General features: G+C 40.0%; 1 protein-coding gene across 1 annotated transcript in view; it reads right to left on the reverse strand.

Annotated features, from left to right (window-relative positions):
• LOC120977640 overlaps window positions 1–10,364 on the reverse strand; it is a 111,594-nt gene extending 101,230 nt beyond the window's left edge. Inside the window, exon 1 of the mRNA XM_040405655.1 lies at window positions 10,276–10,364. The gene's annotated coding sequence lies outside the window, so the exon portion shown is untranslated. The remainder of the gene's footprint in view (window positions 1–10,275) is intronic.
• Window positions 10,365–12,448: the final 2,084 nt, after the last annotated feature.

Consider the following 12,448-nt stretch of genomic DNA (forward strand, 5'->3'; position numbering starts at 1 on the left):
AATAATTGATACAAATATATAATTGATAAAAATTAATAAATTAAAACATCAATTGATCACTCTAAGTCGAATTCTACTTTGGTTCTCTATAGAAACGTGTCTGTATAGGTAGAAATCCCGGTGGCAGGTGCCATGTAATCAGTCCGTATATATATAGGACTTCTGGTCTTTATGTGGAAGGACACAATTCCTACGTAGTCCCAAACTTTCAGAGTCAATAGGCTCCACCCATTTTATAGAAAATATAATGTACACATTTGGTACTCACGATACGTTGCGCTGATCAAAAAACCTTTTTGCGTGTTGTCATATATCTTCTATATGAAAAAGAATCTTCATATAAAAGAGATAATAAAAAAAATATAAAAATATATTATCCTTCAGGCGGACATAAAAAACGCCTCTAAGTTCTTTTTATCAAGTATCTTAATTTGATTTGTGCAAGCAGTGAAACAAAGGAACAATTGTATATGCAAAATATATAATCATTTATTATAAAAACAAAGAATATAAAAACAATACAACTGCAAAACAAATGATGAAGTTACAACGTAACATCCAAAATGTACCACACGGTGGTGTGAACACACCCCTATCTGATCAGCACAGTATGATTTATTGATTCATGACAACCAGTGTCATACTTTTAACAAACTGACTCATATACCAAGAGAAACTTAGGATCTTCTGTTATCAAACAGGCTATAACAATAAAACACGGATTTACAGGAAAATAACTGTTATCCCTTGACTCTGTTTTCCTATGACCAATCAAAAATATATGATATTAATATGATAAAATATTCAACTCGGCAATCAGACTAAGGAAAATAACTTCCCAAGGATTTGGTCCTCTTTTCAAATAATGTCAGATCTTCCATTAACAATATGCATCTTTGCTAAGAGAATAATCAGCATTATGGAGGCACCTAACACTATATATTCCCACAATATGGGAACTCTTGGCTATATACCGAGAGAAATATCTTATTAATATCATGAGTAGTAGGCAAAATATACGTTACCGGGTCAAAGGTAGACAGAGTTCAGATGGGACCAGTTCTGAAGAACTTTCCTAGTAATCCAAAAGGAATAATCCAAGTTTCTTCTGGTAAAGTTTTTCTTTTTTCTTTGAATGAATAGCTGGATCAATGGATATATGGATCTTTTCTCTAGCTTTCTTTTTTTTCTCTTGCTACCCTTTCCATGCTACCCCGCACACGAGTAATTATTCCCCCCCTTATCTAAGAATCATCCCCTTTAGATTATGGATTCCCAATCAGGTAGGGTGGGTGTATCGCATGCTAATAACCTCATGACGTTATCTCAACTCCTAAAATGGTATAGGACAAATAATGAAATAATATAATGTTGCCCATCTGCCTCCAGATGGCACTGCGGTACTGTAGATGAACATCACAACTTTTAAGCATTAAAATAAAATATCTAATAATACGTTCTCAGGACCTCTTTGACCTTTCCATATAAATCACTGAGGAAGGTCTTTTCCTTACACTTTTAATTACCTATATCCTGGACTTGTTGGAGTTGACTGTCTTCTCCTATCTTTTTGAAATATAGGTTGAGCGGCTTTGATGCTTGGCATCGGAACTTGTATATTTCATTTATCTATATCCATGAATAACTATTGTTTGGAATCCAATTAACTTAAACTTACTTGTTTTTGTATCTTCTACAATACCTTCTAAATGGTAAATACATGGTATAACATATACATTGTTACACATAGATAACACATTATATGAATTATTGATTAACATATGTTGTAAACTAAATATACCATGCAGAGATATATATATATAATTATGAATATATAAATTGAACCTCATACACCAGGTGTGCTCCAAGGACATGAGTCCTTATCAAGTAACCATGTTCCCTCTAGACAGACATGTTTTAGGGAGTTGGTATACTCCTTACAGATGGTCTCATATCTTAAGCAATAACTTTTAATACAATGTCCGTTTATGTTAACAATTTTTTATTTTTTTATATAGACTGAACTTGCCATGAACTCATCTTGGCTTCCTCAGCCACATAATATAACTTTGGTTCAGGCTGGTCTTATTCTTAAAGGCAATGAGATGAGCGTTCATTTTGATTATAATGTCATTAGATAATATTGTATACGTATGAAAATGCACGACAGTGTAGAGGTTCTTTCAGTGGCGTCCCAGAGCTCCACCACGCTCCAGCAATTTTAGTTTCGTTTTGCAGCGTCTTTCGGGATCTCGTCCCAATTCTCGCGAGACTTGGTCCGTCTGTAAGTTTCGTAAGTAAAGCAATATTTTGCTTCTTGACGGTGAAGTTTAGTACATGGCCATGTACACTCACCTAAAGAATTATTAGGAACACCATACTAATACGGTGTTGGACCCCCTTTTGCCTTCAGAACTGCCTTAATTCTACGTGGCATTGATTCAACAAGGTGCTGATAGCATTCTTTAGAAATGTTGGCCCATATTGATAGGATAGCATCTTGCAGTTGATGGAGATTTGAGGGATGCACATCCAGGGCACGAAGCTCCCGTTCCACCACATCCCAAAGATGCTCTATTGGGTGAGATCTGGTGACTGTGGGGGCCATTTTAGTACAGTGAACTCATTGTCATGTTCAAGAAACCAATTTGAAATGATTCGAGCTTTGTGACATGGTGCATTATCCTGCTGGAAGTAGCCATCAGAGGATGGATACATGTTCTAATTCTGTTTACGCCAAATTCGGACTCTACCATTTGAATGTCTTTTCTATTTGTAGTGGAGATGAGTGGTACCCGGTGAGGTCTTCTGCTGTTGTAGCCCATCCGCCTCAAGGTTGTGCGTGTTGTGGCTTCACAAATGCTTTGCTGCATACCTCGGTTGTAACGAGTGGTTATTTCAGTCAACGTTGCTCTTCTATCAGCTTGAATCAGTCGGCCCATTCTCCTCTGACCTCTAGCATCCACAAGGCATTTTTGCCCACAGGACTGCCGCATACTGGATGTTTTTCCCTTTTCACACCATTCTTTGTAAACCCTAGAAATGGTTGTGCGTGAAAATCCCAGTAACTGAGCAGATTGTGAAATACTCAGACCGGCCCGTCTGGCACCAACAACCATGCCACGCTCAAAATTGCTTAAATCACCTTTCTTTCCCATTCTGACATTCAGTTTGGAGTTCAGGAGATTGTCTTGACCAGGACCACCCCCCTAAATGCATTGAAGCAACTGCCATGTGATTGGTTGACTAGATAATTGCATTAATGAGAAATAGAACAGGTGTTCCTAATAATTCTTTAGGTGAGTGTATATTGTGTAGTGGATTTAACGCACAGGTATTCCGTCCAGACGCGTTTCGAGGTAGCTTATCTCTTCCTCAGTGGGTCACCTGTGGTCTCAAACCTCTCAACCTTTATACTCTCTTCATCTGTGCTTAATTGTTCACATCGGGTTTAGCATGTGTTGGTGATAATATTCGGTAATTAAGGATTTGTAGAGTGTCCGATTTTATATTCTTCATAGTTTCAAATATTATACCAAACATGTCTCATGCAGAGAGAAGGGTATATGACACATACTTTAAATACAACAGTTGTAGATTATTTATAATGGGTATAATATACAGTTCCTTATTCAGACGTTATTATCGCGTTATTCACGCTTCTCGATTTTATCCTTTACTCATTTCTGGGCTGATTTTCTTACAGTCTGCCAGCTCTATATTCACACTTCTCGATTTTATCTCTCCCTTATTTTTAGACTTGTGTCTTTACATTCTAGCAGCACTATAGCTATATAGTTGGACATGTAGTTCTTCTGTTATGTTTTAACATATAAGTATTTGGTCCCCTTGTGTGTTTTCAGCGGAGATCTTTCAAGAAATGTACAATTCTTCTAATCTCTAACAATTTAGATTTAAGTGCGTTTTCTCAATATACCTGCGTTTTCTGTAGTATATGTGCAAAAAGTTTTTTATTGGTGCTCTATATATGGTGTTCTTTCAAAAGAAGTGGAATTGGTCTGTTTTATCCAATTTGCATCTGTGATTCATTTGCAACTAAGGTGAAAAGAAATGTACCAAAGTGAGAAAGTGATATCTCTATAATTCTAGTGTGTGTTTGAAATATAGTGATATTTTTAGACCCATAGTGGATTACTACCATAAGGGATTAGGCAGTATCAGTGATCGTGTATAAATAAAGTGTCTGCAGTGAGATATGTGTTGGACCAATGATTCAATTAAACCCAAAAATCTCTAAGGGCCGGTCCAGACCTGAGCGTTTTACAGCGCGTTCCTACGCGCTGTAAAACGCTCAACAAGGAGAAACCAATGCTTACCTATCGGCATGGTACTCACCTGGGCGTTTTACAGCGCGTACAATCACGCTGTAAAACGCCCGACGCCCCAAGAAGTTCAGGAGCTTCTTTGGGGCGTCTTGTCGCGCGTACCCGTACATAGACTTCCGGGAACGCGCGACAATGGGCGTTCGCATACTTCGGAGCCGCGTATGTCAGACGCCCGGAGAATCGCGCATACAGAGCGCTCAGGTCAGTACCGGCTGTTAGTCTGAATTCAGACCTGCTGGGAGAAGGAAAAAGATTCTTTATCGAAGCATTTTTAGATTTCACATAATAGTGACTTCAGGGGCATTTTTTGTGGCCCTTGAGAGGGTAGACGTACACTAGAGAGGGGGCAATCATATTATGAGAATGCCCCAAGCCGAGTCTAGTAGAATCTATGACTTTGGCAGCCTTCTCCCAGCAGGTCTGAATTCAGACTTAGAGATTTTTGGGTTTAATTGAATCGTTGGTCCAACACATATCTCACTGCAGACACTTTTTATACACGATCACTGATACTGCCTAATCCCTTCTGGTAGTAATCCACTATGGGTCTAAAAATATCACTATATTAGTGACACCGTCACACATGAATAGGGAAGGAGTTTTCAAACATACACTAGAATTATAGAGATATCACTTTCTCACTTTGGTACATTTCTTTTCACCTTAGTTGCAAATGTATCACAGATGCAAATTGGATAAAACAGACCAATTCCACTTCTTTTGAAAGAACACCATATATAGAGCACCAGTAAAAAACTTTTTGCACATATACTACAGAAAACGCAGGTATATTGAGAAAACGCACTGAAAACGCACTTAAATCTAAATTGTTAGAGATTAGAAGAATTGTACATTTCTTGAAAGATCTCCGCTGAAAACACACAAGGGGACCAAATACTTATATGTTAAAACATAACAACAGAAGAACTACATGTCCAACTATATAGCTATAGTGCTGCTAGAATGAAAAGACACAAGTCTAAAAATAAGGGAGAGATAAAATCGAGAAGTGTGAATATAGAGCTGGCAGACTGTAAGAAAATCAGCCCAGAAATGAGTAAAAGATAAAATCGAGAAGCGTGAATAACGCGATAATAACGTCTGAATAAGGAACTGTATATTATACCCATTATAAATAATCTACAACTGTTGTATTTACTGTATGTGTCATATACCCTTCTCTCTGCATGAGACATGTTTGGTATAATATTTGAAACTATGAAGAATATAAAATCGGACACTCCACAAATCCTTAATTACCGAATATTATCACCAACACATGCTAAACCCGATGTGAACAATTAATGATGAAGAGAGTATAAAAGTTGAGAGGTTTGCTATACATACAGACTGATTACATGGCACCTGCCACCAGGATTTCTACCTATACAGACACGTTTCTATAGAGAACCAAAGTAGAATTCGACTTAGAGTGATCAATTGATGTTTTAATTTATGAATTTTTATCAATTATATATTTGTATCAATTATTATTTTATCAATTAGATGTATAGTGCCTAGGTACATTGCGGTTTTACCATATAATAAATTTGTATGTTTCCACATAATTCTCGGAATGTTTTGAGTGTCGGTCCAACTTTCTGAACATACAGTATATAGTATATAGTCAGTAGTGAGGACACATACAGTATATAGTATATAGTCAGTAGTGAGGACACATAGAGTATATACAGTATACAGTCAGTAGTAAGAACACATACAGTATATAGTATATAGTCAGTAGTGAAGACACAGAGTATACAGTATATAGTCAGTAGTGAGGACACATACAGTATATAGTCAGTAGTGAGGACACATACAGTATATAGTCAGTAGTGAGGACACATACAGTATATAGTCAGTAGTGAGGACACATACAGTATATAGTCAGTAGTGAGGACACATACAGTATATAGTCAGTAGTGAGGACACATAGAGTATATACAGTATACAGTCAGTAGTAAGAACACATACAGTATATAGTATATAGTCAGTAGTGAAGACACAGAGTATACAGTATATAGTCAGTAGTGAGGACACATACAGTATATAGTCAGTAGTGAGGACACATACAGTATATAGTCAGTAGTGAGGACACATACAGTATATAGTCAGTAGTGAGGACACATACAGTATATAGTCAGTAGTGAGGACACATACAGTATATAGTCAGCAGTGAGGACACATAGAGTATATAGTCAGTAGTGAGGACACATACAGTATATAGTCAGTAGTGAGGACACATACAGTATATAGTCAGTAGTGAGGACACATACAGTATATAGTATATAGTCAGTAGTGAGGACACATACAGTATATAGTCAGTAGTGAGGACACATACAGTATATAGTCAGTAGTGAGAACACATACAGTATATAGTCAGTAGTGAGGACACATACAGTATATAGTCAGCAGTGAGGACACATAGAGTATATACAGTATACAGTCAGTAGTAAGAACACATACAGTATACAGAAACACAGAAATATAGTGGCAATTCTGGAGGAGCTGCTCAGCCCCTAACACTGTGGCGTGTCTTTCATTGGAGGAGCAGCCCCACCGCATGCGGACCGCAGTAATCGACTATCCCCAGCAAAATATGCATACAATGGAGGATGTCGGCGCGGTCCACATGCACCACAAGAGCAAACTACACAGAATGTAGCAAATAATCATATGAAACACAGAGAGAGAATGCACCAAACAGATATGCTACTGACTATACTGAGAAGTCATAAATGCAGGTATTAAAAGCTGAGACTTTCGCCAATATATTCCAGTCAGGAAAATATCGGAGCCCATCATGCACCACGTCACGGTCACCGTGACGTGGTGCATGATGGGCTCCGATATTTTCCTGACTGGAATATATTGGCGAAAGTCTCAGCTTTTAATACCTGCATTTATGACTTCCCAGTATAGTCAGTAGCATATCTGTTTGGTGCATTCTCTCTCTGTGTTTCACATACAGTATACAGTATATAGTCAGTAGTGAGGACACATACAGTATATAGTCAGTAGTGAGGACACATACAGTATATAGTCAGTAGTGAGGACACATACAGTATATACAGTATACAATCAGTAGTAAGAACACATACAGCATACAGTATATAGTCAGTAGTGAGGACACATAGAGTATATACAGTATACAATCAGTAGTAAGAACACATACAGCATACAGTATATAGTCAGTAGTGAGGACACATAGAGTATATACAGTATACAGTCAGTAGTAAGAACACATCCAGTATATAGTCAGTAGTGAGGACACATAGTACAGTATATAGTCAGTAGTGGTGACACATAAAGATGGCCTTGCGGTTCGCCCGGCGGTCATTTCGAACTTTGCGTGTTTGCGGTTCGCCGAACATGCGAACATATGGAGAAATTTGCGCCCGCCATATTATTTTACATTGTGAAGAACTTTGACCCATGACACATCTATCAGGTGGTACAGGACAGCCAATTGAGACATTTCAGCACATGAACACACACACTACCTTATAAATAAACCTGATCTGGCCGCCATTTTACATTCAGTGTTTTGCCAGTGTAGGGAGAGGTTGCTGTGTGGAGCAGGGACAGGCTGTTAGGGACACCAAACGCTAGGTAATAGGGCCACAAAAGTCATTTCAAGCACTAGTATAGGTGCGCTATCGATATGTGTGATACACAGAGGGGTGCGATATACTTATAATATACTTTTATAATGAGTCAAAAACACATAGATCTATATAGTGATCACCTGGAAGTCAGGGGCCTAGGGGCTAGGGGCTTACTAGGGCCATTTGTATATAGGGTAAGGTTCCGGACGGAGTCGCTCTTATCAGGGCGGGTGGTCTGTGGTTAGGCTATTAGGGCCAGAATAGCACCCCCCTGTAGGGCAATATCAGGGACAGTTCTTTGCCCACCCTGTCCTTCAATACCACATCATCATCTAGCCCAGGGATAGATGGTTTTTGCTTTCCCTCCTGGATTCATGGATGTGCACTGGAACCCCCCGGATTGTGGTAGTACATATGGTTTCTGTTTTGGTGCCGCCGAGCACCTGATTTAGTGCCGCCGAGCACTTGTTATTGCCTACCACATCTATGCTTTTTGCTTAAAGAGGACCTTTCATCAGCATCAAGTATGTAAACTGAATATACATACATGGAGAGCGGTGCCCAGGGATCCCCCTGCACTTACTATTATCCCTGGGCACCGCTCCGTTCTCCGGTTACAGGCTCCGGTAAAGTCATAGTTAGGCTCCTCCCATTTGAGCCTGCCGGCGTCTCTTTCTCCTATGTTGTAGCGCTGGCCAATCGCAGCGCTCAGCTCATAGCATGGCTAAGAGCTGAGCGCTGCGATTGGCCAGCGCTACAGCATAGGAGAAGGAGACCGCGGCAGGCTCAAATGGGTGGAGCCTAACTATGACTTTACCGGAGCCTGTAACCGGAGAACGGAGCGGTGCCCAGGGATAACAGTAAAATGCAGGGGGATCCCTGGGCGCCGCTCTCCATGTATGTATATTCAGTTTACATACTTGATGCTGATGAAAGGTCCTCTTTAACTTTAATAATTTAATTAATTTTCATTTTGAGGGATATCTTTTCCATTCACACGTCCGCAAAATGGGTCCGCATCCGTTCCGCAATTTTGCAGAATGGGTGCAGGCCCATTAATTTTCAATGGGGCCGGAATGTGCTGTCCGCATCCGCATTTGCGGATCCACATCCGAATTTGCGGATCCGCACTTCCGCATCTGTGCTTCCGTTTCCGCAAAAAAATAGAACATGTCCTATTCTTGTCCGCAATTGCAGACAAGATTAGGCATTTTCTATTATAGTGCTGGCGATGTGCGGTCCACAAATTGCGGAATGCACATTGCTGGTGTCCGTGTTTTGTGGATCCGCAAAACACTTACGGACATGTGAATGGACCCCTTATAGTAACATTACGTTTTATCTTTATGTATATTCTAATGGATTGCTTTCCTTGTACAATGTTATAATATACTTTCTATGTTAGAAAGTATATTATAGTGCATTTGTATTGTGCTGCAGTTGTGTGCGGTTCTGCTGCGATACTGCAGGTATATAGAGGGACAAGCGTAATTGGAACAAATCATTTCTACTGGTGTGATATACCAGTCCCCCCCCCCCCCAAAAAAACTGATTGAAGCGGGGTGTTATATACCAATATACTTTCTTTATAGTGCATTTAGGTACTGTATAGTGCATTTGCGCATGCGCGTATGCGAAAATTATATTGCCGATATTTCGCATTGAAATAAATTATGAATGGAGATCGCAAATTCGAATAATACATCTGGTATGTCACTGTCCATGTTGTGGGACTATTTGTGCACTTCTAGTAATTATTTCTTGGCTGCAAATATGAGTTGAAGGTTTTTCAGGTTTGCCTGCCATTAAAATGAATGGGACCCGCCGCGAACTTGCGGTTCGCGAACCGTCCCGGCAGATGTTCAACCATCATTAGTGACACATAAAGTCAGGTTGGCCACTGGCTTCACCCCAGAAAGCCGAACCTCACTGACCACGCCCCTAAATTGCTAAACCACCCTGCTCAGTGAAGCCACGGCCCCATCGCCAGCCCAAAAAAAGGGTGGGGGAGAGAACTTTCAGATGGGAAGGTTTGCTGGGGGCAGCCGGGGTGCTTCTCTTCCCCTCAGTCAGCCACAGGGAGCCATGTCTGCGGCTCTAGTGACTGACTGGGGTGAGAGAAGCCTCGGTCAGCTGCTGCAGCTCACACTCAGCGCAGTGCTGCTATCTGAGCGTGAGCTGCTGAAAGAAATGGAGGACATCCCTGTGTCCGTCCAGGCCCTGCGCCGGACAGAGGACAGGCAGTCTGAAAGCCGGACTGTCCGGCCTAAAACCGGACATCTGGCCACCCTACATACAGTACACAGCCTGACGCCACTTCCCTGTTGGCTTGTCCTCTGTGTTTCTCTCTTGCTCTGCCCCGTCCTTCAAGTTCCCTTGTCGTCTCCTTCCCCGTCCTGTAGCAGAGAAGTCTGGGTTCCTTATTGGCTGCAGGGGCATATCTAGAAATGACTCGGCCCCATAGTAAATTTTAGAATGCTCCCCCCCTCCTTCCCCCAGCTACTTCCCTGCACTGCCACACCGCGGTCCTTGGTCGCACAACATTTGTTGTGTCCAAGATCGCCTTGTGACCTCGGCCTAAGACACATCGATGTACTAAACAAAACTGCATCGTGCATTGCCGTACATCGACATTGTAAGCAGCAGATCCTCAACCTTTGGCATCCATCTGCTGTGAAACTACAACTCCCAGCATGCACACATATTCAGCTTTTCTTGTCGGAGGATTCTGGAAGTTGTTGTTTCAGAACAGCTGTTTTAGGCCATCAATACAGATGATGGGGGTCTGAACTGCAGGTCCCCCACCATTCCTGCTAATCTACCACCCATTTTCTGTGTACACAGACACAGCGGGGGACATTTATCAATGTATTTACAATACAATAGTGACGTAAAAAAGTGCGATTATAACGCATGCCATATGTGAACAATAATTTGCAACATTTAAGCTTCTCAGCACTTTTCTATGAAGTGCCATTAAAAGGGGCGCAGTTCAAGCGGACCACCGGACTTACTATAACTTTTGCCAGGAAGTGTCGTAAGTTATATCTAAAGTCTACAGCATGCTGTATATAGTCAGTAGTGGGGACACATAAAGTATATAGTATATAGTCAGTGGTGAGAACACATACAGTATATAGTATATAGTCAGTGGTGAGAACACATACAGTATATAGTATATAGTCAGTGGTGAGAACACATACAGTATATAGTATATAGTCAGTGGTGAGAACACATACAGTATATAGTATATAGTCAGTGGTGAGAACACATACAGTATATAGTATATAGTCAGTGGTGAGAACACATACAGTATATAGTATATAGTCAGTGGTGAGAACACATACAGTATATAGTATATAGTCAGTAGTGGGGACACGTACAGTATATAGTATATAGTCAGTAGTGAGAACACATACAGTATATAGTATATAGTCAGCAGTGAGGACACATACAGTATATAGTCAGTATTGAGGACACATACAGTATATAGTCAGTAGTGAGGACGTATATAGTATATAGTCAGTAGTGAGGACACATACAGTATATAGTCAGTAGTGAGGACGTATATAGTATATAGTCAGTAGTGAGGACACATACAGTATATAGTCAGTAGTGAGGACACATACAGTATATAGTCAGTAGTGAGGACACATACAGTATATAGTCAGTAGTGAGGACACATACAGTATATAGTCAGTAGTGAGGACACATACAGTATATAGTCAGCAGTGAGGACACATACAGTATATAGTATATAGTCAGTAGTGAGGACACATATAGTATATAGTATATAGTCAGTAGTGAGGACACATATAGTATATAGTATATAGTCAGTAGTGAGGACACATACAGTATATAGTCAGTAGTGAGGACACATACAGTATATAGTCAGTAGTGAGGACACATACAGTATATAGTCAGTAGTGAGGACACATATAGTATATAGTCAGTAGTGAGGACATATATAGTATATAGTCAGTAGTGAGGACACATACAGTATATAGTCAGTAGTGAGGACACATACAGTATATAGTATATAGTCAGTAGTGAGGACACATACAGTATATAGTCAGTAGTGAGGACACATATAGTATATAGTCAGTAGTGAGGACACATACAGTATATAGTATATAGTCAGTAGTGAGGACACATACAGTAGATAGTATATAGTCAGTTTTGAGGACACATACAGTATATAGTCAGTAGTGAGAACACATACAGTATATAGTCAGTAGTGAGGACGTATATAGTATATAGTCAGTAGTGAGGACAAATACAGTATATAGTCAGTAGTGAGGACACATACAGTATATAGTCAGTAGTAAGAACACATACAGTATATAGTATATAGTCAGTAGTGAGGACACATATAGTATATAGTCAGTAGTGAGGACACATACAGTATATAGTATATAGTCAGTAGTGAGGACACATACAGTATATAGTATATAGTCAGTAGTGGGGACACGTACAGTATATAGTCAGTAGTGA

The sequence above is a fragment of the Bufo bufo genome, chromosome 8 (genome assembly GCF_905171765.1).
Source record: "Bufo bufo chromosome 8, aBufBuf1.1, whole genome shotgun sequence".
In the NCBI taxonomy this organism is placed as follows: Eukaryota; Metazoa; Chordata; class Amphibia; order Anura; family Bufonidae; genus Bufo; species Bufo bufo.